Raw genomic sequence first — 27876 nt, 5'->3', positions numbered from 1 at the left:
CTTTACATTTTGGCATGTTTTTGCAATGGCTGGTACCGGTTGTTCCTTTCCATGTTGAGTGCTTCCTTCAGGGTCTCTTGTAAGGCAGGCCTAGTGGTGACAAAATCTCTAAGCATTTGCTTATCTGTAAAGGATTTTATTTCTCCTTCACTTATGAAACTTAGTTTGGCTGGATATGAAATTCTGGGTTGAAAATTCTTTTCTTTAAAAATGTTGAATATTGGCCTCTACTCTCTTCTGGCTTGTAGAGTTTCTGCTGAGAGATCTGCTGTTAGTCTGATGGGCTTCCCTTTGTGGGTAACCCTACCTTTCTCTCTGGCTGCCCTTAAGATTTTTTCCTTCATTTCAACTTTGGTGAATCTGGCAATTATGTGTCTTGGAGTTGCTCTTCTCGAGGAGTATCTTTGTGGTGGTCTCTGTATTTCCTGAAGTTGAATGTTGGCCTGCCCTACTAGGTTAGGGAAGTTCTCCTGGATGATATCCTGCAGAGTGTTTTCCAACTTGGTTCCATTTTCCCCCTCACTTTCAGGCACCCCAATCAGACATAGATTTGGTCTTTTTACATAATCCCATAGTTCTTGCAGGCTTTGTTCATTTCTTTTTCTTCTTTTTTCTTTAAACTTCTCTTCTCACTTCATTTCATTCATCTGATCCTCAATTGCTGATACTCTTTCTTCCAGTTGATCGAGTTGGTTACTGAAGTTTGTGCATATGTCATGTATTTCTCGTGTCATGGTTTTCATCTCTGTAAGTTCGTTTATGGCCTTCTCTGCATTACTTATTCTGGTTATCAATTCTTCCACTCTTTTTTCAAGATTTTTAGTTTCTTTGTGCTGGGTACGTAATTCCTCCTTTAGCTCTGAGAAGTTTGATAGTCTGAAGCCTTCTCTCATCTCGTCAAAGTCATTCTCTGTCCAGCTTTGATCTGTTGCTGGCAATGATCTGCGTTCCTGTCTTCTGTGTCGCTCGCGCTGGGAGCTGGAGACTGGAGCTGTTCCTATTCGGCCATCTTGCTCCGCCCCACCTCAACATAGCTTTTAAAAAACAGTTCCACCATAAAAATCTATATATAAAATCTGGGATTCGCCAAGACCTTCAGGACTTTTCCAGTGACTATTCCCATATTTCAGATAAAACTGGGGGTAAACGCTGCCACTTTTATTTGTCCTTACTACATTTCCCTTGGCTTTGAGAATGTTTGTGTTTTTGCATTATCTCTAAAATGTATGAAGGTAATGCTTATATCTATTTCTATCTTTAGAAATGTTAGAGACCACATGCAATTAGACACAATCTACAAGCCTAATGAGAAAGCGTTGGCTTCATTGGTAAAAGCGTGATCATTATTGTGGAGTGGGGCAGGTGTTTGAAAGGATGGATCAGGGTAAGTAAGAGCATCCCAAATCTAAAGAGAAAATGCAGACTGTGCCCCTGAGAACACTATCTGAAAGTCAGTATGGTAAACACTCAAGCCCTCCAAGATACAGGTACCTGACCTGGGTAACTGCCTTCTGTAGAATATCTTTCTACGACCCAGATTGGTTAAAGTCATTACACGCTACTTATGCAAGAAGGTGAATGTAAACTGAGAACTGGCCAACTGTATCATTTTAATTAGGCTGTCTCCCTGCAAAAAGAAAACTATATGAAGGATCTTTTGTGAAGAATCAAATTGCTATAAACTTGGGTTAATGCGTGCCAACCAGAGATTCCTTGCTAAAGGTATCAGAAGTCCTGATATTATACACTGACTAGTCTGCAATTATGAGACTTTTCATCGGAAAAATTAAGTGATAAGCCATGATTTGATTTTCTGTGAGTCATTATGATGTTTATCCAGTACATCAAAGCTCAGTTTAAATTAAACTGGACCCAAAATCATTTATGTATGTATGTATGTATGTATTTATTTATTTATTTATTTATTTTAGAGACAAGGTCTTTCTCTGTTGCCCAGGCTGGAGTATAGTGATGTCACATAGCTCACTGTAACCTTGAACTCCTGGACCCAAGTGATCCTCCCACCTCAACCTCCCAAGTAGCTAGGACTATAGGTATGTGCCACCACACCTGACTAATTTTTTTATTTTTATTTTTATTTTTTTATTTAATAAAGTTTTATTTTTCCAAAGGTACAGTTGGTTGGACCTATTCATACATCTTCACCAGCAGCTGGAGCATCTCTGCCCTTGGTATTTCTGGTGTAAATTACTTGAGCTCTGTGCTTTGAAAGCAGTTTGATAAGTCCTTTACTAAGGAACTCTTGAAGGGCTGCCCTGGCCAGGGAGCCTCGAATCTTCAGTCTCTCAGAGACCACAGCTGGGGTTAAAAGTTTATCGTTGGGAACTTCCTTACAGAGTTTGTCGTAGGTAGCTTTGTCAAACAAGACTAAGTTATTGAGCTTGTCCTGAACTTTGCCTTTGGACCACTTCTTCTTTTTGGCCTTGCCCCCAGATTTGTTCACTGGGTCTTTGTCTTTCTTGGCCGACTTTCCGGCATCCTTCTTCTTGTCGTCCTTGGGCGGCATTGCGAAGCTCGGAGAGCAGCAGCGGACAGCACAGCCTTGCTAAGATGTCGGACAAAAAAAAAAAGCTATTTTTATTTTTTTTTATAGGGACAGAGTCTCACTATGTTGCCCAGGCTGGTCTCAAACTCCTGGCCTCAAGCAGTCCTTCCACCTCAGCCTCCCAAAGTGCTGGGATTACAGGCATGAGCCACCACGCTGGACCTGGACCCAACTGGGCCTTCATCCAGTGAGACAAGCAAATTTCCATGTCATTGATGACTGCCTCTTTCTTCCTGTGTCTTTTCAGTAAGACTTTCTCACTTCAGCGAGCACACTCACACTCCATGGAAACCTACTCATAATGCTAAACCTCCTTTTAACCATTTTTAACCATTTCATTCTTTGACCAAAGCTACGCCAAATCGACTGATGTTTCTGTCCTTTCCACCCTGCAGTCCTTTCTCTCTGCAGTGCTAGTGAGAGAGGAGGCACAGCCTCACGTGGGTCCACAGGGAGGCTAGTGTAAGTAGAGACTCTGGACTGAGTTGCAGAGCTGCCAACCTTGAAACAGAAATAGGATATTGGCTCCCCCAAGGAAATGCAGGCTGTGCAACTTCTTTATTTGGGTTGGCAACAATAGGCATGCACTTTACTTCTGCTGAGGCCTGATCACTTGCTGAATATTTATTTGTCCCAAAGATTATTTAGCTATCCTCAGGAATCCGGGCTCTCTGGCCAAGTTTTCTCCTTTGGCATGGGTTCCCAGTGGGGAATGTGACTGATCCTTTCTCCCTTCAAAAGGGGCCAGAATGACCATCGAGCTGGAAGTGGAAGTGTTACAGGAGAAGAGCAAAATGGGACACAAGAGCACCCATGACTTGCGAAGACAGTGGCAGAGCTGAGTAGAACTTGGATCTCCAAATCCAATGTTCTTTCCAGGAGGCCAGAATCTCTCAAACTTTCAGGAGCATATCATTATACGAGGAACTTATCTAATAAAATGCAGATTTTTAGTTTTCCTCATTAGAAATTCTGACGCAGAATCTGCCTGTTTAATGTGTATCTTCCTGTGGCCATGAACTGAGATACCATCTCTATGCATGAGATCACTCCAGCCCATCAACATTTACTTTCTGCTTATACTCACCCAGGGAGGGGAATGTTGCCAGACAGTTAAATATGAAAACCATCATATCTTCTTGCTCATTTTTTGAAAATTATAGCACAGGCCAGGTACAGTTACTTGTGCCTATAATCCTAACATTTTGAGAGGCTGAGGTGGGAAGACTGCTTGAGGCTAGGAGTTCAAGACCAGCTTGGGCAACACAGTGAAACTGTATCTCTATAAAAATTAAAAATATATATATAGCACAAAGAACATTATAAAAACATTAAAATAAACTTGCAGAAAGAAAAAAAATCCACCCATGGCCCAGAGCTCCATCAAACAATCTATCTACTTTCCCTTCCATGTTTGGAGAGGTTATCCTTGTATTTAGATAACTATCAACCTAATAATTATTTTATCTTATTTTTACTTCTTTCGGCCAAGTGTCCTTTTTATTATTTGACTTGCTAAGAAACAGGGCCCTTGAATGCTATTAAAGAAGAAAAACAGTGCTTAACTTTATCAATCATTTGCTACATTACTGGGTACTGTGCTCAGGGTTTTATGTACATTCATTCATTTAATCACATCAGCCTTATGAAGAAGGTCCTAGTATCCCCACTTTCCAGATTAGGAAACTGAGGCTTCAAAAGTATTAATAGTTTGTACCAAATTATAAATCTTCTGACTCCAAAACATATGCTCTTCTTTTCCAAACTGCCTTCTAGACAGCAGACAAAAGACAGAAGATGCCTGGCCCGCAGCTCTTCATCCCCACAAAGAAGGGAGACCTACACAGGAAACAACTAAAGGCCAAAAATAACAACTGTACTTAAGCACTAAAATGTGCCCTGAAGATACATAGTGCTGCAGGGAGTGAGAGCGGGGCAATACCTATGTGAGCAGGAAACCTTAAATACAAGGGAGAAAAATGGGCCACGATCCTAATGGCAGAGGCTGCTATTATAGGTTTGGGGACAGCAGAATGACTCGGTGAAGTGAAAAGTCACAGAGAGCCCCAATCCGCCACGAAGCCATTCATTTTAGCTGACTGTCCAAACAGACCCTTGGCCAGAGCCACTAAATATTTCAGATTTGACTCTTTCTCTCCAGAGCTGATAAGCAGCACAGACAGGATCCCAGATGGTAGGAAAAAGGGGTGACAAGCTAGAGAATCAAGCTCTGAGTAAGAATGCAGGTGCCACCAGGGGCGAAATGTTTTTCCAGAAATGAATCCTCCATTGTTGCTAGAGAGTTTGAGTTCTAAAAGCTTTGCTTATGATTTCCCTGGAGTTTCTTGAGGGTCTCCAGTGTCCAAGTATCTGTGATACTTTCTGTCTTCACCATGCATTTGGCGTTTAGCGTTAGCTAATGCCATCGTTTCATGTGCTGCCCATCACCGTCGTTCCATGACGTTTACTGCCTGTGCACGGCACTGTGCCGGGCACAGAAGACATTTGTAAGTCTCTGCCACTGGGTGTATACAGCCTTTCTGGGTAGACAGGGCACATCTTAATGCCTATTAACAGCCCTTAACAGTTCACTGTGATCTCAGTAGACTTTATCATAAGGTGAAGCAGGATATAGGGCAACCATTGAGAGGGCAAATCAAAATTGGGCCAGACAGGCAGAGGATGGAGAGGCCCTGAGGCGGTGGTGGGGTTTTCAACCATGTCTTTCTTGGGGGCCTGCCTGAGGCATCACATGTGCTAGTGGGTTCTCTAGGAAGCAGAGGCTGCGCCAAGATTAGCTTGAAGGGCATTTGTTACTCCAGGGGGTGCTTCTGGGGTTAAGACTTGAGAAAGGGGGAAGAGGGAAGCAGGGTTGAAGCGTGGCTGGGCTGCAGGCACAGTGTTAGCCTCCTCTGATGCGTGGAGACTTCTGTGGCTGAAATGGTCCTTCAGAGTTGCCCCAAGTTGGAGGCCCTTTGTACTTTCCTGTCCTTGGCTGTGGGCTGCCCTGGGCAGGAGGTATGAACCCTGGCCAGGTGACTCTGTTCAGCCAAGCCAGTCCTTGGAGGGGGCTGCCACTGAGTCTGCTGGCAGCCTCCCAGCAGCTGGGGCAAGGAGGCCTTCATTCCTCAAGGGGGATTTGGCCTCATGTACTGCCCTCAGAGAGGCACTCAATAAACATTGACACATTGGCTGAGAACACGTCACTCCCTCATGGCACATGGTCCCTGATTTGTGACTTGGACGCAGGCAGAATAGGTTTGGAACCGCAGCATTTGTTTAAAGAAGAATAATGGACCAGGCTGCGAAAGACCATTTTGTGAATGATTGTATAACAGCCATCACAAACTGCTGAATGTATGGGTTTCAGACTTTAGCATAAGAGCATCATCGGTAATGAGAGTGAAAGCCAGTGCTCCCAAGCCAATTAATGATGGTCGGGGAGAAATTAGTGACCTGTACAGTCAGATAAATAGTCTCATTTCACATACTGTTCCCAAAAGATTTTTATTTTTCAGGAACAGAGCCCTTGAAGTAAGATAACTATCTCCTGTGTACACATATGGACGCAACTGTTAGTTAATTCAGAAGACAGCTAAGGAAACAAAATAATTTATAGTGTGCCTCCCTTCCAGGAGCTGAAGTAGCTCTTTGGGTATCATTTATCAGGCTGTAAGAGAGCTGTAGGAGTTCAGAAGGGAGTATTTAATCTATCTGTTTTGGCAGAGATGGGGGAAACGCCATGGAGTGAGGTAAATTCCCCGAAGTCTCAGGCAGGGAGTGGTTAATTCAGAACTAGAACCTGGTCCCAGTCAGGTCTCAGCACTTGATGCATCAAGCTCCTGCAAGCCAAGGGGGCTGGTCTCAAAAGAATTATAAACATCGCGCAGCAGCATAGATTTTTCTACAAATTCATTTAGACTCATCCCAAATCCACTTGTCCCCACTTTCCTGTCTGTGTAAATGGAACCTTCAATACCCAGTCAAGCAAAATAATTATCTTCTTTAGCCCTTCCTGTCCTCAGTCTTCACAGTGAATCTGTCAGCACATCCCATTAGCTCCACTTCCAGAATGCATCTCGCATCCCTCTGAACCCCCAGCCCTGACACTGAAGTCTAAGCCACCATCGTCACCTGCCTGGACCACCTCAGGTGGCCTCCTTACTGTCTCCCTGTTCCCATTATTGTGGGGAACTGCAGTACATTCTTTGCATTTCGGGAATCAACCAGAGGGAACTTGTAAACATGCAAATCAGACCATGTCATTTCCCTGCTTGGAACACTTCGCTGTTTCCCAGTGCACTTGGGATAAAGTCAAAACCACTTACCGTTTTAACATACAAGGTCCTGCTCTGCCACCTCTTCAACCTCATCCCCAACCCCACCCTTCTGGCTTCAGCCCCACTAGTCTCTTTCCTGAATACAACAAGTGTGTTCTGCCCAAGGGCCTTTGCACTCGCTGTGTGCACTGCCTGGATTGCTCTTCCTCAAGCGGCTACATAGATGGCCCCTTCTTACCTTTCAGATCTCAGGCAACATGATTTCTTTTCAGAGACACCTGGCCAAGATAATCTTTTTTCCTGACATATGCAATCACATCACCTGTCCCTATTTATTCCTGCTGACTTTATTTTATCTCTGTTTACTTATCTTGGTATTTGTCTTTTCCCACTCAGTGTAAATTCCACCAGAGCAAGGACCTGTTTACTAGTTTATGGCTAACACAATGCTGGGACAGAGTAGGATGTAATCAGCATTTGGCAAAAGTATGAATGGATATATGAGTGTATGGGCTTTGTATGGCCTGTTGCACAAATGGAAGCAGAATGCAAGAGTACCAGCCAAATTATGATTTCCCAATTACATTCCTAGATATTTGTACAGTAAGTTATAATTTGCAAATATTTTATTTTAGGTTCCAGAAGAGTAAAGGAAATCAACATGTGAGCAGTGTAGTACTGTATATGGCAATGCTGTGGACCTATTTCATGATGTCACAGTCTTCCCGTTTACCTAAGATTGTTAATAGTCTATAACTTACAAAATAGTATATACTGTAGGGTCCTATTTGACTTTTTAAAATGTTATTATAAGCAGAAAATGCTAAAAGGATGCTACCAAAGTGTTAGCCAGACTTATCCTGGATGTTAGGGTTATTCTTTCTGTTTTGTTTTTCTTTTCTTTATTATCTGATGTTTATATGATGAATTTACAATTTTTTTAAAGTATAACTTTGTTTTTTAATAACACCAATGGTGAATCCTTTCGTGGTGGTGATGGTGTCATTGGTGAACATATTGTTTTAAGATAGATCTCTTCTAAGGTACACAGGTGCTCTTCCTGGAGAGCCCTGCCTGGTATGCCTGCCTGGTGCATCTGCCTGGGAAGCTTTGGCTGCCTGTGATCTGGAGAACTTGCTGTGTTCAGAAAGTGACACCTGAGAGCACCCAGCAGCAAGCTTAAAGAGTGTTGAGTCAGCTCTAAGCTTTGTCAAAACACAGGGCCCAACCAAGACAGCCTATCTTGTCCCTCAGCCTGTGGCACTGAATTCCACTCTAATTCACTCTCTGGGGTACCTGGAAGATGAGGACTATCTGGAAATGAAAGACGTCCTTGCTGACTGGCACTTGCCCCAGGACACCGGTGTGGAGAGGCTGAGGCCCAGGACCTGAAAACTCAGCCAGCTTTGTGCTTTCCTGAGCTTTTTCAGGGCACAGGGGGAGGCATGGGAGAAAGAACAAGTCAAGGAAGAACCAAGCTGGTCCTGGAAAATGCAGGGTCTGCATCAGGGATGGATGGCCTCCGTCACCCCAGGAGACCGAGCCTTGGTGACCAGAATCTTGGGATGCTAAGAGACAGAGAAAGTGCTGGCCATGAAATATGACAAGATTTTTTTCCTTCCTCACTTTATTCTTGCATTTTATTTTTCTCCTTTCCTGGGTCCTCAGCATCATTCTCTGAGAGCCCTTTTCTAGCTTCCTCCCTCCAAAGACCACAGGAGTCACAAACCCCCATTCCATGAGCAAATGTGTATTGGGCTCTTAGCACATACAAGGGCTGTGACACAGACAGCAGAGGAGGCCAAGGAGTAGAAGACAGCCCCTTCCTTCATGGAGCTTCCAGTTCAATTAGAGAGGGAAGACATGCATAAAGTCTGAATACCAGAGTAGACTTGGGGTAGCACATGACCATATCAAAGCCAGGCTGGACCCAGGATTGCTGAGGTCTGAAGCTTATACAGCATTGGGAGATCCTCATAGAAAGAAGAGATAGAAAATAGCTAGAGCCCCTCCCAGGTCTCTGGAAGGGGCTCTTACTAGTGAGGAACTCTTGGCTTAAGCTTTGTTAGTTTCTTGGTGTATTAGGGTTCTCCAGAGAAATAAAACCAACAGGTATACACACACACACACACACACACATATAATGACATTTATTTTAAGGACTCAGCTAATGTGATTATGGAGACTGACAAGTCCAAAATCAGCAGGGTGGTCTGGCAGTCTGGAAACCCAGGATAAGCTGAGGTTGCATTGAAGCCTGAAGGCCATCCACTGGCAGAATTCCTTCTCACTCAGGGGAAGTCCTTCATTTGTTCTATTAAGGCCTTCAACTGACTGGAAGAAGGCCACCTATGCATATTATGAAGGGTCATCTGCTTTACTCAGAGTCCACTAATTTAAATGTAAATCTCATCCAAAAACGTCCTCACAGAAACATCCAGAATAATGTTTGACCAAATATCTGGGCATCATGGTCAACCAAGCTGACATAAAATTAACCTTCACACCTGGCAAATCCACCTCTGAACGTGAGGTCTGCAGAAGGAAGAAGTGCTGTGGACCAGACGGTCAGAGGATGTTTCCTGGGAGAGGTGTGATTGAACCAGCCTTGGGGATGGCTTGGGTGTCATGGCGTCTGTGGTCCTTGCACATTGAGCCTCAGCGTGGACGGGGAGTCTGTCCCACGGCCTTGCTGGAGGCGGGAAGGATTCTGGGATGGCTGAAGGAGTTGGTAACCTTTGGCCCAAGGGGTCATCAAGGTATCACACGTGACCCACTTGCTCCCACACTGTCCCCCTCTAGGAACCTGTTTTTCCTTTTTCTCGTCCCCCCTTCCCTCCCATTCCTCATCACCCTTTCTTCTGTCTCCTCCTGAGGTTAAACCTGGAATGAGACCAGGCCCTTCAGGCTCCCAGGAAGTCACAAGGGGTCTCCAGCAGATGTGCTTCATCCAGATACTCAGCATGAACACAGCTCGCCCCACACCCAGATCCTCAAGATGTTCATGGGGTTCTGTAGTGTGTTCCCCAACCCTGTGCCCGAGTGACTCTTTGCATTTGCACGTGGTGTCATTTATTATGCAGGTGTACTTTGTCAAGGGAAACCAGCCTCCTGGCTATCTCCTGTCCCTTGTTAATCTGCAAGACAGATGGGTGCTGCCATTAGGCCTTGTCACTGTGAAGGGAAGGGAGAGCATCACCATTCCAGCCCAGCATTTTTGTCCTCCCTACCACCCCACCCCCCACCCACTCATCTTGGCCACGTGGCCTCCATTCCAGCTCCTGCTGTGTTTCCTCAACTGGCTCCTGCCCAGACCTCCTGTGGACCACCTGGTCAAAGGAGGCTTCCTGGGAGAGGCAGACTTGGACCAGCACTAGGGGTTGGCTTGGGCATCATGGCATCTGCTGTCCTTGCACATCGAGCCTCATGGTGGACCAGGGAGTCTGTCCTGTGGCCTCATTGGAGATGGGAAGGATTCTGAAGGAAGGATTCCAAAGGAAGGATTCCCCTCAAAAGCAAGAAACTGACACAATCATCTGAAGAGGGTACAATGGATAGCAATGGTTCCTTGAGGCCACAGACACTCCCATCTGGAACTTTCCTTCCTGATCCCAACCACCAGCTTCAGGGGTGGCCTGAGCTCTGGAGGAAGGAGAGGCTGCAGCTGGGTTTCCCACTCCAGGCCAAACCCAGCCTTGAGATCCCTCTGACTTGAAAGCAGAGCTGAACACCCTGCCACTGTGTTGTCTTCAAACCAAAGTTGTCGCTTATAAGGACCCCTTGCCTACATTTAGCTCTTACAACATTGAACACACTTCCTCACAGTAACCTAGCAAGGAGGGCAGAGCCTATGTTATGATCCCATTTGAGAGAGCAGAGGTGAGGCCCAGCACTTGAGACAGATCCCTTGACCGGTACTGCCTGCCCAGGAGATGACACAGAATGCAGGGTCTCCCATGCCTGTGAGTTTGGATGGTGTTGATTAGGCCACATCCGAGACCTGGCCACATAGGGGCCTCTCTGAATTTCCTCATGGGGTTTGTGAGGCAAGTCTGGCGACAGCAGCATTCTCCCTAATGTCTTAGATTCTCATGTGAGTCCACAGGGCTCAATCAAGCATTGGACAGACTGGGAGAGGTGACTCAAGGTGTTCTTTCAAAACAGAGGAAACATTTTGTCATCAGGGAATAAGCTCCCACCAGGCCACCCCACCCAGGTCCCTGTGGTGACTCCTGACGCTGGCTCCGAGGTAGGGTTCCCGGGCAGTGGGGGCAGTGGGCCAGCTAATTGGCAAGAAAAGGAGAAGCAAAAATAGTGAAAATCTGCGAATTAATAAAACAGCCTTGAAGCAACCGCCAAAATGTGTACAAATCATGAAGTAATTAGAAGTGTGAAGAATTCTATCGGGTTGGCTGTTTCCAAATCCAACATCTGATCGCTTTGGGAGGCCAAGGGCTGGCAGGCCACAGGGAGTAGAAATTCTTTCCATTGCCATCTAATCTCGCTTCCCTGGGGTCTGGGTTCCCTTGAAATCCTTGCAGGGTCCTGGAAGTTTCCATGGGACTTGCAAGAATCAAATATTGGCCTTTTGGGGACCCGTTAAGCACACGTGACACCTTAACCAAGTAGCATGTAATATTTTAGAATAATGCTGTTAAGATTTTGCAAAGTGATTTTTGGATCCATGTTCTTATTTAATCTCTCACTATCACCAAATATTTTTATGTCAGTGTTTTGCAGAGGAGAGAAACACAGCCCAGAGAGTGAAGTGGTATCAACTCAATTTTAAGAGCCATCAGGAGAAGAACTAGGGCTAGAGCCAGGATCTTCTGATAGCCCCTCCGACCTCTCCTCCCCCACCCACATTCCTCCTGTGGGCTCTGCTGCATCTCTCAGTGGTGCCAGGCATTTGTATATCACAATTCTCTCAGCTAACAGCCAACTACTGTTCTCCCTGGCCATGGTTTATTACATTTAGGTTAACTTGTTCAACCCATTTGTTTGATTAATAAACTAAGACCCAGGCACATTTAGTGATATGTCAATTTTTCATTTCATTTTATATCCAGATTAGACTGGGGAGAAAAGTATTTCTTTTCTTTATCCTTCTGGAAACATATTATAGAAAGAGATTTCGGGACTGAAGCCTTGTGGTATACCTAATGCGGAAGGGTAGAAGCAGTATGTGATTAGAGTTTCATTGCTTGGCTTCGTTCTTTCTGCTTTGTGGGGGCTTTCTCAAGAGTAAATGCTCACATTCGCTAAGATTTAGGGAGGGCATTGCTCAGGGCTGAAAGGCAGTGTATTCAGGCTTAGAAATTCTGAGAGCAGAAATCAGAGCAGAACCTGAGAGAATCATGTAACAAGCTTGACGTGTGTTGTTAATTCCCCAAGCGGTAGCAGAAAGCTCCCAGGAGGCTGGCGTTTACATGGTTTATAGCCAGACTGAGCAAACAACAGTGTGATTAAGTTACATGCATTAGTTGGCTCCATAACCAGAATAGAAATGTATATTTTAATTTAGGATGGAAAGTTTTCAGCAAAGCACTTGCTACTTGCACAGACTTGTCTCTGGTCCTCAAGTTTGGCCAACACTGGAGCACTCTGTGGGAGAGGAAACTGGGGAGCTGGAGGCAGGTCCAGGAAATAATTTGCAGGGCACAAGTGCAAGATGAAAATTCAAGCTCCTTGTTCAAAAATAACGAAGAAATTCAAGAGGGCAACAGCAGAGCATCAGCTAAATGCAGGTCATTTTGAGCATCGTGGGGCGCTGTGTGACCCCATGGGCCATCCGTCTTTGAGGCTGGACAATGTTGGAAGCCACTGGAGAAGGCAGGGGGTGGGGGGGTTGAGCCTGGGGCTCAGAGGTTCTGTGTTAACCAAATGCCACTCAGCTGGAAGATCAGAGATAGAAATCAGTTAACTTACATTTAAGAAATCACCTGGAGGCCCAGGCTCTGTTCCAAGCCATTAGGGATTCGGCAGTGAGCAAGCAAGGGCTGCTGTGAGTAGGTAAAACTGACGGCCTTGTCTGTACCTGGGCTTCGTAATAATGATGTCCATCACTGTTGTAGGACCAAGCACGTTTTTAAGCATGTGCCTGTGTCTGGGAATGTTAAGGGCTTTAATGAACATTAGCTTTAGACAGACATGTAAACAGCAGGTGAATGTGTGATGGGGAACCTAAAGGAACCTCATGTGTTGGGAGGTGGGGGAGGGGAATGCCTAACCCTTAGGGACACTCAGCCTGGTAGGATCCTGGCTCAGTTGCCTTTGGATAGATACTGAGACCTGAGGGTTTTATGCCCCAGAGCTGTTTCCTCCTGTCTTTTTTGTTTTGTAGAGCCTCTCTCTGTCACCCAGGCTGGAGTGCAGTGGCACGATCTCTGCTCACTGCAACCTCCGCCTCCTGGGTTCAAGTGATTCTCCTGCCTCAGCTTCCTGAGTGGCTGGGATTGCAGGCGCGCACCACCATGCCCAGCTAATTTTTGTATTTTTAACAGAGACGGGGTTTCACCATGTTGACCAGGGTGGTCTCCAACTCCTCATCTCAAGTGATCCACCCAACTTTGCCTCCCAAAGTGCTGGGATTACAGGTGTGAGCCACCGCCCCTGGCCTGTTTCCTCCTCTCTCTCTCTCTAGACCAACCTTCCATAGCCATTCCGGGCATCCAGGAGTACCCAGGATAAGGCGCTGACCTGACCCACCTCCTCTGTCCACAGTGTCGTCCTCTTCTGACACATCCTTCAAGGTCCTAACTAAAATTCTTCACTCCTCTGCACTGCTCTGATCCTGCACCTGGCAGGTGCTTAGTGGTCTGCTGGGTAAACAAATATTAGGATTAGCTCCCCATCCTAGTATTCACAGCCCTCTGCAGTCTGACCACGTCTGCCTTTCTGGCTGGGCTGCTGCCATTCCTCCAGTACACAGAACCAACCTCTCTCCCCGAATCAGCCTCTGCATTTGTTTTTCCCAGCTGGGAGCCTCATCTGTCTTTGTAACTTTGGTTCAGTTCCACAGACAGGTACCGAATGCCTCTGTTTACAGCCTTTCTGGACCAAGGTACAGTAGATCTTCATTACCTATGGATTCTGTATTTGCCAATTTTACTACTCCCTAAAATTTATTTGCATCCCCAAACCAGCACTCGTAGTCCTTTCACAGTAATTCGGTGATGTGCAAAGAGTGGTGAAAAATTCAACTCGCCCAATATGCACATTCCTGGCTGAGGTCAGACAGGGTGACACTCCGCCTTCTAGTTTCAGCTCTCATACTGCAAACTAGTGTCTTCGCAGTCTCTTTAATGCCACATTTTTTTTTTTGTTTTGCATTTTTGTGCTTTTTGTTGGTGGTGATATTGCAGTTCTGAAATGGCTCCTGAAGCAGAGCGCTGAGGTGCTGTCTGGTGTTCCTAAGCCCAGGGAGGCTGTGATGTGCCTCACAGAGAAGTCGTGTGTGTTAGATAAGCTTTGATCAGACATGCGGTTGGCCGTGAGTTCATTGTTAATGAATCAACAATATTCTGATACATCCAGAAAAAGGAAGAGGAAATTCACTAACAATGTCCATGAGACCACTCCATTGTTGCCACCAACGTCTGGCAGGAACATGATCCTACTAGAATGTAACTACCATGAATAAAGAGGGTCAACTTAGCATCTCCTAAGTGTCAGGCATCATTCAAACCCTTCCTGAACTTTGTGGCTTTCTGCTCAGTCCAGGACCATGGGCTTGCTCTGTCCTGCAAACTCATTTTGTACCAGCATCTTTCCATTGTATTTAGTACTCAGACTCTGACTTCTGATGCCCCTTGAATTGTTCATCTCCATGTGCGGCCCCCAGATGATGGTCAGTCCTCTTAGGGCAAAAACCTACTGGCCTCACAGTGTCCTTCCTAGAGAGATGTGCTGAAGCCAAAAGTGGAAAAGTTGTCTGATTAGAATGTGTTTTCAGACAGATGCTAAACACAGTAGGAAATAATACAACAAAATCTTTACAGCAAGCAAGACTTCAGAGTGCCTCCCCGCTCGGGGTGGTTGTGAGAATCAGAGATGTTTGTAAAAGCACAAAGTGAACTTGGAAAGCGCCATGTAACTGTTAGGTGTCCGTTGCTGTTGGCACATGTGGGTGGCTGTGAGAAAGGCATAGTGGGGGAGCTGCTGGCTTGATCTCCTGGGTATGGGCCCTACTGTGGTTAGAGACTTCCAACTGGGGCCCCAGAGTGTCAAACCTACCAAGTATTTCATGCTGTTGAGGGGAAAAGGTGGCATTTCAGGTGGACTTGGGTTAGGTCCCCTGGGGCGGTAGCCTCCTTCTTGCTGGCAAAAGCCACGTATTTCTCTCCAACTTTCATGTGGCTGGGAGTTACCATGGGCATTCTGTGGGTTTCAGAGTCTGTGTTTCTTCTCTTCAGTGAGGGGAGGCCAATTTTCTTTTTGTTGCTGTTTGATTTCCAAATCATTAGATTTGCAAAGTTCTTTTGTGTTTTGTCAGAATCTGTCATTCCAGTGCCCAACCCAAATGTCACTTCTATCAAGACACTGTTCCTGATCTTTCCCTTCCAAATGAGTCATCCAGCATCCCCTATGCCTGTTGTATTTCCCTCAACCCTTGTCTCTTGCATTCTTTCATGTTCTGTCAAGTACTGTCTCTCGTTATGGAATTTTGTGAGTTATATTATACACCTCTGGACTTTAATCATTCCTTAAGGACAGAGACTGAGTCTGGTTTAAATTTTATTTTATTTATTTTTTTTTTTTTGAGACGGGAGTCTCGCTCTGTCACCCAGGCTAGAGTGCAGTGATGCGATCTCAGCTCACTGCAATCTCAGCCTCCCAGGTTCAAGCAATTCTCCTGCCTCAGCCTCCTGAGTAGCTGAGATTACAGGCATGTGCCAGCACACCCAGCTAATTTTCGTATTTTTAGTAGAAACAGGGTTTTACCATGTTGTCCAGGCTGGTCTCAAACTCCTGACCTCAGGTGATCCGCCCGCCTTGGCCTCCCAAAGTGCTGGGATTACAGGAGTGAGCCACCACACCTGGCCTGATTTTTTTTATATACACCACTGTGCCTAGCATAATGCTATTTTCTTATTGTTTTAGTTGTCTCTTGGACTGATGGAGTAATTTACTGAAAGCCTTAAGAAAGGTTAAGGCTGTAGTCTGGATTCCTGGAGCAATAAGGAAATGGGTGTGCCCAGGTCACACTCCAGTTTCCATGTCTCTGTATGGCAGGGAAGAATCAGCGCAGCTCTTTCTCCTCTGCTGAGGGGAATGGCTGGTTTGTGGCATGAGGGAGACGGAAAGGACATAAGGTCTTCTTGTGGAGTCTAGAGACTTTGTGAAGGCATTAGGGAATCCCTTTTGCTGGAAATTTTTAGGCAAAAGTGACATGTATCTGTCTGGAATGGTTGCCTGGAAACAAGTCTGCCTGGGAGTGAGCCACTGTGCCCATCCCACCCTCGCTAGACCCAGTCAGAGCATCTGGGCCCTGGCCTGTCATGGCAGAAGGGTTTGAAGAGGTTTCACGTCCTGTAGCAGTGCGCATTCATCCCGGTTGATGTATAAACAGCATAACAAGTCCTGGCTCAGAGACTGTTCTAGTGCCTGCATCCCTAGCATATTTGACAACACTGTGGGCTCTGAGGGCTTGATTCTTCTCAGGGGACCTCTCTTTGCTCAATAGCTTCCCACCGCAGCCACTTGGGCTGGCTGCTGCCAGATTAATCTCCCCAAAACACTTTGATCTGAGGTTCAGAAGCCTTAAGTGGCTTTGCACTGCCTAAGGGATAAAACCTAAACTCGTGAAATCTTACTATAAAGTCCTGGTGGGCAGGGACTCCATCTGATACTCATTTGTAGTCTTCTCCTGATGGTTGATAGGGTCAGTGATGAGCTGCCATGTGTCGGTTTGATTTTATCTCTAGTCACTTCTGGAGAATTGCGAGACTATAGGATTTTCTGTCAGCTGGCCAAATCTGCATCTAAGGTAGGAAGCATCATCTGCTTTCACTGTGATGTGTTGCTTTTGCTTGTAACTAGGTGGGGGCCTTAGGAAGAATTCCAGGAACATTGTGCAATAAATTTGGATTTGGGGAGCGGGGAGGGGGCACAGGAGAACAGTAGTTTTGTAGGAGGTTGAAATTCAGAATTTGTTTTTTTCCAACTCCCTGTGGTTCCCAGAAAGAAACATTTTTTATAACTCTCAGGTGGACCATTTCCCTCTTTTCCAAATATGCCCAATGAAAACCGGCGCCTCCCTTCCTATGAGGATTGGAGCAGAGCTGAGTGGGGGTGTTCTGAGCAACTCTTGGCTCTGCTCCCGAAAGGGGCAGGATGTCAGCACCTGGTGTGTGTTAATTCAAGTGTTGTGTGCCTGGCATGTGCAACTTTTTCAGCAAGGTTGTCAGGTGGTTTTTTTTTTTTTTCCTTTTCTGAAAAATTGAGGAAAGTGTGCTCTCAGACTGGGTTCAAGAACAAGGTGAGGTCAGTTCCAGGAGTGAAAGATCTGAGTGGTTCGTGTCGGGACTGGGAAACAGCAGCCAAACACAGTAGTCTCTTGCTTCTCTGAAATCCCTTGGCGTTTATTTTGTTCCTTGATGATTGGTGTGGATCACATCCTGCCTTCTGTCATATTTGACTTACATCTGTTATTAGAGCATTGCCTCTTTTAGAGTAGGGATCACCTGTCATCCAGTTTTAAATTTCCCCATAGGCATAAGAGGTGTTTTCTGTAGATCATGGAAGAAATTCTATGATCTGAAAGAGCCAGGCTCGGTTTTTAATGAGGGAGCCAGGGAACAGCTAGGAACCAGGAATTACCAAGGATGAAAATATATTGGTTTAATATCCAAATAATATTATTCCCATTATACCAATGTGCTTCAGTGTTTCTGTTCTAAATTCTTAAGGCCTACAATCATGGGTCGTTTTGCTATCTCCTCCTTCTGTGTAATTAGACTTAAGCCACACCAGGACTTACATACTCCAGAGCAGCGGCGCTCAATCCTGACTGCACCTTAGAATCAGCAGGGGAGCTCTTAGACATCCCCGCGCCCAGCTGGCTCTCCAGACCAATCAACTGAGACTCTCCAGGAGAAGGATCCTGGCATCCTTATTTGTCAGACTCCTCAGGTGATTCCAGAGTGCAGCCAAGGCTAAGCATGAGCTATTTGAGGACAGGGTATCTGTCTTACTAATCACTGTATCTCCAGGGCTTCCTATGGTTCTTGGCACAGAGTGGGTTTTCACTTAACGTCAGTGCCTCCTGTCAATATCTCCTCGTGGATGTCAAATGACTTCAACCAACAGGATTCTGAAACCAAACCCAGAGCCTGTCTCTCTTCCAAGTTTTCCTTCTTAGCATTTGCATCCCCATATATCTAGTAGTGTGAGCCAGAAATTTAGGATTCAGCTTCAGTGCCCCCCATCACCCGCAACATTTTGGCCCTTTACTGTGCTTGATGATTTGACATACTGAATCTCTCTCATATCTATGCATTCATTTCTATATCCACCAGCACCACCCAAATACTATCCCAGGATCCAAATTCAAGATACTATCATCAGTCCCCTCAACTACCTTAAATGCTCCCAAGCTGGGCTATGTCTGTAGCCTAGTTCAGCCAATCCATTCTCCACACTGTAGTCAGAATCATCCCTAAAAATGCAAATATGATCTTGTGATCTACTGATTAAAACATCTCAGTGACCTTCTGTTGTTATTAGGAGACCAAACTCTTTAATGTGATCTGCAAGACTCCACGGTCTGGTTCACTAGGCCCTGGTCCATAAGACCCCATGCCTGGTCCCTGAGACTCTCAAGATTATTCAACAAGGCCCCTGCAGTCTGGTCCACAGGCTCCCATGGTCTGGTCCATGGTTGCTCATGGTCTAGTTCATAAGGTCCCTATGGCTTGGTCCTCCAGGCCCCATGGTTCGGTCCACAAGCCTCCATGGTTCACAAAGGCCCCAGGATCTTGTCCCCAAAGCCCCATGGCCTGGTCCACTGTAGTCCATGGTGTGGTCCACTAGGCCTTGATGGCCTGGTCCACATGGTCACATGGTCTAATCTACTCTCTCAGACTCAATTCACTCCACTCCCTGCCTTATTCTTTGCACTCCAGCCACTCTTGCACTTACACTTCCTTGCATTCTATGCTGCCTTCAGCCTTTGTACACCCATTTCCTTCTGTCTGGAGCACTTTCTCCTTCTGCCTCCTTGCCTAGTTAATTTCTGCTTATCCTTCAGTTCTCAGTTTAAGAACCCCTAACTCAGTGACACCTTCTCTGGCCCCAAATCCCTTCAATACGTGCTCTTGAAACATCATGGTCACTTCCCTGTAAGTTCTTACCTCCATCTGCAGCTCAACTTCCGTTTCTGTGATTATTTGATCAATATCTCTCTGTCCCACCTGACTGAAGCCCCAAGAGGGCAGGGGCTGTGTCTGACTGTTCATTTTATCCCCAGTTCCAAACAAAGGGCAGGGCAGCTAGGAAGTGCTTGGTAAGTATTTGTGGACTGAATACCTGCATGTCTTGCAGAACAGTTCCAAACCTCTTTGATCTTGCTGCTCTGTAACCAGGTGACTCCTCCTGACACCTCTTCTCTTAGGCAGGGGCTGCCTCTCCTGCATGAGACCCATGGGGTGACGCCTCACAGCCCCATTACATAAAACGCTCCACATGACATGTCTGCTTTGCCCTATTTTCAGCAACCTCCTAAAGATCTATTAATACCCATATCCATCATTTGCTTTTCTACGGGAACCTTTCAATGTTTCTTAATCTCCCCTGAACTTTCCTAAAGCTGAATTTTTAGGGTCTTGATGTATATCCTTGATTCCTCCTGGCCCACAAGGATCTTCAGGAGTTGCTCTTTTTCATTTTGGACCCCGCATCATAGTGTTTTATGTCACTCAGATGCTTTTGCGTATCGGTGTTTGTGGCCTCATGGTAATCTCAGGGGTGGCTGCGTGGAGTATGTGAGATCATCTCTGTTCACAATGAGAACATAAGGCCCAGAATCAGTTTCCCAACTTCTGTCACAGCCTCCTGCTTGCTTATGTTCCCTACTCTTAAAACCACTTAGAAACAAAACCCTGCATCCAAACCTTGGTTTCTTTGAGTCTTCCCAGAGCACTGGTGAGAACATTGGACAGGAGCTCAGTTACCTGGTTTCGTGCCCTTCTAAGACATCTCCCATTTCTGGGCCTCACTTCACTGACTTTGCAAAATGAGAAGTTTGGACCAGATTATTGAGGCTCCCTCAGTAATAACAGTGATAATAATAATAATGGCAATAATAGTAATAGTATTAGCTAACATTTATTGAGCTCATAGCATGGGTCAGGCAGTAAGTATTTCACATGTATTAGTTCATTTTTTAATTCTTTAATTCCCTCTACAAGCAAAAAAAGTAGAGCTCTTTGTGGCCCCATGTGACACATGTTGAAGGTCAGGTACAGTGAAGTTCAGGAACCTGCCCAAAGCCACTGAGCCAGGAAATGGCAGAGCCAGAATTTGAACCCAAGTACCCTGACTCAAAACCCCTCACTCTTAACCAGCTAAAGTAAAGGACAGGGGATGGACTTTGGAGTCAGACAGATGTTGTTTGAGGCCTGACTCTGCCGCTTGTCAGTGGTGTGGCGCCAGCCAGGCTACTGCTATGTAGCTGTTTCCCCATAAGTAAATTAGGAATAATGGCTGCATCAGGGGTGTATTTGTGTGCTAGGGCTGCTGTGACAGAATATCACAGTCTGGGTGGGTTAACCGACAGACACGTATTTTCTCACAGTTCTGGAGGCTGGAAGTCCAAGATCACAGTGTTGGCGGGTTGGTTCCCCTGGCGGTCTCTCTCCCTGGCTTGCACATGGCCACCTTCTCACTGCATCCTCACGTGATTGCCCCTCAGTCTGTGTGTGGCCTACGTCCTAACCTCCTCTTCTTATAAGGACATCTGTCATATTAGAGTGGGGCCTACCGCGATGACTTCATTTTACCTTAAGAACCTCTTTAAAGACCTGTCTCCAAATACAATCACATTCTGAGTTACTAGGAGTTAGGGCTTCAGCGTATGAATTTGGAGGATACGAGTCAGTCTAACCAGTGGATTTTGTGCACCTTAAGGACATCATGCATGTAAAGTGCCTAACTTGGTTAATGCTGAGTCCTTTCCCTCTCTCCACTGGTTCTAACTTCATATCCATTGCTCTATTCCTGGCTAATGATGAGATGTGATGCTAGGCTGGCAACATGCGAGTGAGCATTGGGTGGAATCTGTCTGTTTGGCAGCTATTTCTAGAGTGGAAAAAATCTCTGCCTCATTTTAGATTGCTTATGGCATGGTTTGCCGTCCTAGAGTTAACATTGGAGGCCTTGAAGTCTTAGAAAAATATTATGATAAATCACAATCCTTCAAACAGGCATGACATATTTTATCCAAGGACGTGAGCTTGCCTTTCAAAAGAGAATTTATCCTGCTGCCTGAGTAAGGCGGCACCTCCGTCCCCTTGCAGCTGAATAGCTGAGGCATCAGCACTTTTAATACAAACAACAACAGGCATCCTGGAGTTGCCAAGAGCCGCTGCACCCCGAAGGTTCCCGTGTTTACTGCCGGGTGTCACTTTCCCTTCTGGGAAACCACCTATCCAAAGTCACAGCAGGTTAGAGGTGAACAACCCAAGAGGAGCCGGGGAAGTTGAAACCCAAGTCAGCACTGTTGCATTAATGCAGTTGTTCTAGCGTGGAGAAACGAACATGAAAAGAAATGTGGGAGTCTTTTTGGAGAGAGATGAAGTTCTGGAAGGAAGAACTGAGAGTCAGTAGCAGCAGCAGCAGCAGCATCCTAATCCTAGTAGCAGCTGCTGTTGACGGAGTGGCCGCTCCCTGCCAGGCACTAAGCAATGTCCTTGTGTACATTATCTCCAGCCACTATATTGCCCTGAGAAGTGGATTTGATGATCCTGTTCTTCAGATGGGGAACAGAGGCTCAGCAGTACTAAACCACCTGCCCAAGGTGCTATGCTAGGAAACAGCAGAGCCGGGGTTCCAAGCTAGGTCTGCTTATCTGCAGGCCTCCACAGAGGAGGAAGGCCTTATAGGGGCACAACCTGGGAACATTGACCAGGCAGGTGGGGAAGAGCAGTTGCCTCCTAAGTCAGGAGGGAGCACCCTGGCACCCTAGGCTCAAAATGACCTTGCTGTTTCAGAAACCTGGGGAATGGAGAAAAACACAGCTAAACCTTGGCCTGTGGGTAGAAGTGAGCAGCCTTGAAGACACTAAAGTAATTCCCTAAGGGCTGGTGCCAAGCTGGATGACTGGAAATGGGAGTGAACTAAGAAAACAGAAATCTTTAAACCTGAGCCAAATTAGTTAAGTTCTGAGACAAAAATCTGTCATCTGCCATTTCTCTATGTAGTTTGCATCCTGAAAAAACCCTTTTCCATGGTTGTTCACTGAGTGGGCTCTGAGAGTTTGGTATTTTGTTAAGGGAAGTGGGGGTAAATGAGAAAAAGCTGTAATCTTAGTGTTGAACCACTTTTATGGTTCAATATAAATGTTGCAAAATTATATATGGTCATTGTAGAAAATTTAGGAGAAAATGCAGAAAATTACAAAGGAAAAAAATTCTGTAATCTACCACTCACAGATAATAAGCAAAATGTTAAAAGATGACCTTTCTAGTCTTTTTGCCATACCATTTTAAAACAAAAAGGGGATAATACTGTGCACTATTTAGTAACATTTTATCACTTAGCGCCACATCATGCACGTTTTCCGATGTCTTTAAATGGCCTTTTCAAACATAACTTTTTTCCCTATCAGGTGATGTATCATGATTTAATTAGTCCTTCCTTGTTGGACATTGGGATGATTAAGAGTTTGTTCCCTTGATTAGCTCACCTGGTAGAATATTCCATTAGGAACCTGGAACAGTGGGACAGGCATCTATCTTGAGAAATCTATGCTATTTATATACTCTTCACTCTGTTAATAATTGTCTCTATTAACAACTAACCAGAGGTCCGAACTAGCATCTGATATTTATAGCCACCTCACTTTCTTTTGTTCTCCTAATGGAATCAGTTTAAATATGTGAAACCTTTTATTCTAGAAGGGAACATTAGAGCAAGATATTCATCTCGGGAACTGTGGGCACAGACCAGTGTTATTTATATACATCTATACACATACGTGATCTTTATATAGACACACAGACATGAGCAAAAGGGTACACAGCAAAAACAATCACACTAGCTGTAGAAAAGTCCCTTCCTGCCAACCATAAAGCATTTGGAAGGAAATCAGAGGCATACAACAAAATAGGCTTTTTACCCCCTTGGGGGCCATATCAGCAGCATGGCTATTCAGGGGCCATGCTCTGTCACCTTGAGGTCATGCCAAAGAAACTTGGACTTATACACAGATCTTAATTGGCTCTTGTCCCCAGGACATTCTTCTTGTTTGAAAAAAAAAAAAAATTATATGGATGCCCTTACCAAAGGAGCAGGGATTGTGGCTGTTTTCTTTCTTTCTTTCTCTTTCTTTCTTTCTTTCTTTCTTTCTTTCTTTCTTTCTTTCTTTCTTTCTTTCTTTCTTTCTTTCTTTCTGTCTCTCTCTCTCTCTCTTTCTTTCTTTCTTTTTTTTGATAGTCTCACTCTGTCACCGAGGCTGGAGTACAGTGGTACAATCTCAGCTCACTGCAACCCCTGCATCCTGGGTTCAAGCGATTCTCCTGCCTCAACCTCCGAAGTAGCTGGGATTACAGGTGTGCACCACCATGCCTGGCTAATTTTTGTATTTTTAGTAGAGACGGGGTTTCACCATGTTGGCCAGGCTGGTCTTGAACTCCTGACCTCAGGTGATCCACCCGCCTTAGCCTCCCAAAGTGCTGAGATTACAGGCGTGAACCACCGTGCTCAGCCAATTGTGGCTATTTTCATCTTTCATCCCTTCCGTTGACTTTCACAGACACACACACACACACACACACACACACACACACACACACACCCGCGTATACTGATGCGTTAGTGCCTGAGCAGTCAGGGAAGGAGAGGAAGGGACAACTTAGAGACTGGAGCAGGCTTCCATGAAGGTACCTAGAAAAATACGAAAAAGGCTGATGTCCTATAGCAAACAAAGATTATTCGCAAATTCACACATCAGTGTTGTTGTCTTTTAAATCCGCTGTTGCCAAAGATGATTATTTGTCAATGTCAGAAGATCCATATCAACTGTCACCTGGAAAAAAAAGGGGGGAGTTGTGTGAGAAGTCCTGTTGGTGACCCATGAAGCCAGGCTCCATTCTTTGTCTTCTCACTGGCTCACTGAACATCCAAAGGAGCCACGTTCCACATAGAAATCCCCATAAAGCGTTCTCTCTGAAACACAGAATATAAAAAGAGGGCTGGGCGATTATCGGAAGTTGGTTCTAATCTCAGCCTGTCACTGAATCCTGATGGGATTTGGACAAGTCTCCCTACCTTTCTTGGGTCTCAGTTTTCTTACCTGTGGGGAAGTTCATGTAGGTTTATAGATTTTAAAGTGTGTTTAAAGGTGCTTTGGTGTTTTATAGATACTTGATTTGAACTTTTTAAGTTAAAAATAACTCGAGATTATCAATATGAACTGTTTTAAAAAAGTTATTGTACCATTTGCCGTTACTTATCTCTGTTAGGATTTCTCAATAAAATGCTAGTAAACAACATTTAGAAATAAACTAGATAAATATTACATAAGAATCAGGTTCAAAGTTCTCATTGTCTTTATAACTAAATAGTTAAAACTTGTACCAAAAGTGAAGTAAATTCATGCTAAATAGCATAATTTTGTATCTGTCTTGTAAGTGTTCAATAACTATTAGCAGTTCTCCTCATATATACTTGGTTTCCTGTAAGGGTTTGTATTTTACAAAAGCCTTCTGTGGCAACATTACTTCCAAAAGCCCTTTAGACCTGACATTCTATATACATTAGATTTTTACATGTAAAACAAAATATGTTTGTGGCCCTGCAAATATAACAGTATATATTAATGGCCATTAATGGTTTTAGTAAAAGTCGGGGGATTGTAATTAAAATAAGTCAATGATAACCACTTTAAAAGAAGTCTAAGCAATATCCCAATTAATGAAATTCCCCTAAATGAATTCTAATGAATAATTTTGGGCAAATTATTTTCCCCGCAGTTTGGCTGCTGTTTGCTTGTCGGTTGAAATGTATTATTGTATATTTGGGAAGAGGAAATTGACTTGAAGATTGGGAAGGCCAGCCCATGCTCCAGAGCTGAAGAATTCCACTCCAGGGGATTTTAGGAAATGGGTTTTGGGTGATGGGTCAATTGATCATTCTAAATTAAATTACTAAGTATGCTTTAAATTTGGTTTAGAAAAACTGCTGGTGTATGCATTTTGCCTTTCTTCCTTTATCTTATTTAATGAAACAACCACCCCAATATAGTTAGTGAAGAAAAACTCTGAGAAATTGCCGAAACTCAAGTAATAAGACCTATGAGGATTCTGTTTTTAGGAGCAACTTTGCCCTAAAATATAAACACAGGGAAGCATGAGTTGAGCAACCCCTGCAGGGTGTTAACCACAGAGGGACCATCTGGCCTTTGAATACTGCATTGGAACCTGATAGAATGTTTCTTGTTCAGATGTGCCACAGGTCAGATCTCATGGCCCAGCATCACTGAACCCCTGCAAAAAATAAAGGTAAACAAATGAGGAACCACCGTTCTATCTAGGGATGCCAGTGTCACCAAAGATGCAAGTGTTGGCCAGGCTGGTCTCGAACTCCTGACCTCAGGTGATCCACCCGCCTTGGCCTCCCAAAATGCTGGGATTACAGGCATGAGCCACCGCACCTGGCCTGCAGCATGTTTGATTTTGATAGTAATTCGGACTTTTTAAAGCGCTAGTGTTATCCTTTTGGTGCTTTATTCGTTAACTTTCATTTCTCCACCCGTCAACTTTTAGCAGCAGCTCTCAACTCAATATGAGAATATACTTATTTTCCTTCCCTTGTTCTTTCCTCTACCTCCCTAATATTTTTTTCTGCTGTATTTTTTCTTTACATTGTCAAAGTTGATGACATTTACATGTTGTTTGTGACATGTTTATCTACAGATTGATTCTCAAAGTTGAAAACCAGTAAGTAGCATTTATATTATGAATTTATTTAAAAACAATTCCCAGCCAGGCACAGTGGCTCACACCTGTAATCCCAGCACTTTGGGAGGCCCAGGCAGGCGGATCACTCGAGGTCGGGAGTTTGAGACCAGCCTGGCCAACATGGTGAAACCCTGTCTCTACTAAAAATGCAAACATCAGCCAGGCATAGTGGTGCACACTTGTAATCCCAGTTACTCTACTTGGGAGGCTGAGATGGGAGGATCACTTGAACCTGGGAAGCAGAGGTTGCAGTGAGTCGAGGTTGCGCCACTGCACTCTAGCCTGTGTGACAGAGTGAAGCTCCATCTCTAAATAAAATAAAATAAAATAAATTCCCTCCTCACTAATTCTCATCCCCTATCTTCTTGTCCAGTGCAAGTCGGAACATTGTGCCCTCAGAACTGCCACTTGAGGCTTAAGAGGATGGATATGGGAGGGGAGAAGAAATCGCCTGCTTTTTTGCACACAGAGGTCTGGGTGTTGGGGAAGGGAGCTTCAGTGGTTTCATGTAAGCCTCAAGTAATCCCATGGTTTGAGCCCTTCCCACCTGCTGGCCTTGGCTCTTGTTGATCTCTGTCTAGGTCCTCTCCAAATATCCATGGGGCTGACGGCATCCTCCACAGCTGCCCCTACCCCTACCCTCACCTCACTGTGCAGTCTGGGCCAAGACAACTGAATTCTTTGCCTTTCAGAAATGTCTTAACATCCCTTGTCCTCTGACTGTTCCCATCCTCTCTCTTCATCATTATGGGGTTATATTGATGAAAAGATCCCCTTCCTATCGACTTTAATGCCCTCTTGGTGGAAAGGGAGATGAATGCCTGCAGGTCCGCATCTTAGTACAAATCTGAGTTGCCTCCCCTTCTCTTTGCAGCTGCTTTCCATTAGGACTTGAGTCCAAGAGGATTTGAGATTTCTGCACTGAAGAGGAGACTTTGCTTAGATAACGTTTCATTTGGTTGGGAGAGGGAAGGGGGAACAGAACATGATAGATAAAATAATGTTCACCTTTGGTTGCCTTAGTAACAGCCTCCCCCTGTAAATAACACGTGGGGAGGTTGAGGGAGACAGGAGAGCAGCTGACAGGAAGACTGAGGGTCAGGAGGTGGGAGGGTAATCACTAGATTGGAATCCCTGAGTGGCGAGGATCTGCTAGCTGGCTGGGGACAAAGTCACACTTGCCATTGGTATCTGGAGGGCCCCAAACCTGTTCAGTCATGCAGCAAAAGCCTCAGGAGTTCCTAGAGCAGGGAGAACAGACACAGGGCAGGAACTGCTTTCCTTACCTTATCCTTTACCCACTGCTCCAAAGGACTCCTTTCCCCTCCCTCTTCCTTTCTCTCCAAGCCCTGGAAATGGCCTCTATGATGTCATTTTTAATGTGCTGAAAGCCATTTTTCCCATCGCCAAAATATCCAAAGTGATGCCTAACATTTATAACCAGGATGTAGATTTTCATTCCATAGAGATAAAGCTTAACATAAAGATCCCCTGGGAAAGGGAACCTGGTATCTTAGTAGAAATGCTGAACTCAAATCCTCAGTGTGGGTGCTAACAGGTAAGAGTATGAGTGCTTGAAAAGGAGGAAGAGAGGGCACCACAGAGAAAGAAAAGGAACAGCAAGCGACCTTGGAACTAGGCCGATAGATGTTTTGTTACCATTTTCATAAGATGTGCTATTCCCCCATCATCCCACTCACTCCCACCTCCATCCTCTTCTAGAAGCTGCCACATGGTTATCCTACGGGGACACCGCTCAAACTTGCAGTGGAGGATAATGGATGGGATGGGGATTCACAGGGGAGAGCCACCTAGAGGGAAAGTGAGGGAGAGCAGGAGAAGGAGAGACCTG

At 45.1% G+C, this 27876-nt stretch overlaps 1 protein-coding gene and 1 pseudogene across 3 annotated transcripts in view; one reads left to right on the top strand and one right to left on the bottom strand.

Moving 5' to 3' along the window:
• Positions 1–27876, top strand: part of MAPK4 (mitogen-activated protein kinase 4) — a 177394-nt gene that overhangs the window by 62176 nt on the left and 87342 nt on the right. The gene's annotated exons all lie outside the window — the stretch shown is intronic.
• On the bottom strand, positions 2031–2575 carry LOC701188 (small ribosomal subunit protein eS25 pseudogene; annotated as a pseudogene).

This window comes from Macaca mulatta, chromosome 18, assembly GCF_049350105.2.
Source record: "Macaca mulatta isolate MMU2019108-1 chromosome 18, T2T-MMU8v2.0, whole genome shotgun sequence".
NCBI classification, from domain to species: Eukaryota; Metazoa; Chordata; class Mammalia; order Primates; family Cercopithecidae; genus Macaca; species Macaca mulatta.
The sequence above is the reverse complement of the archived record's forward strand: the minus strand, read 5'-3'. Positions and strand labels throughout refer to the sequence as shown.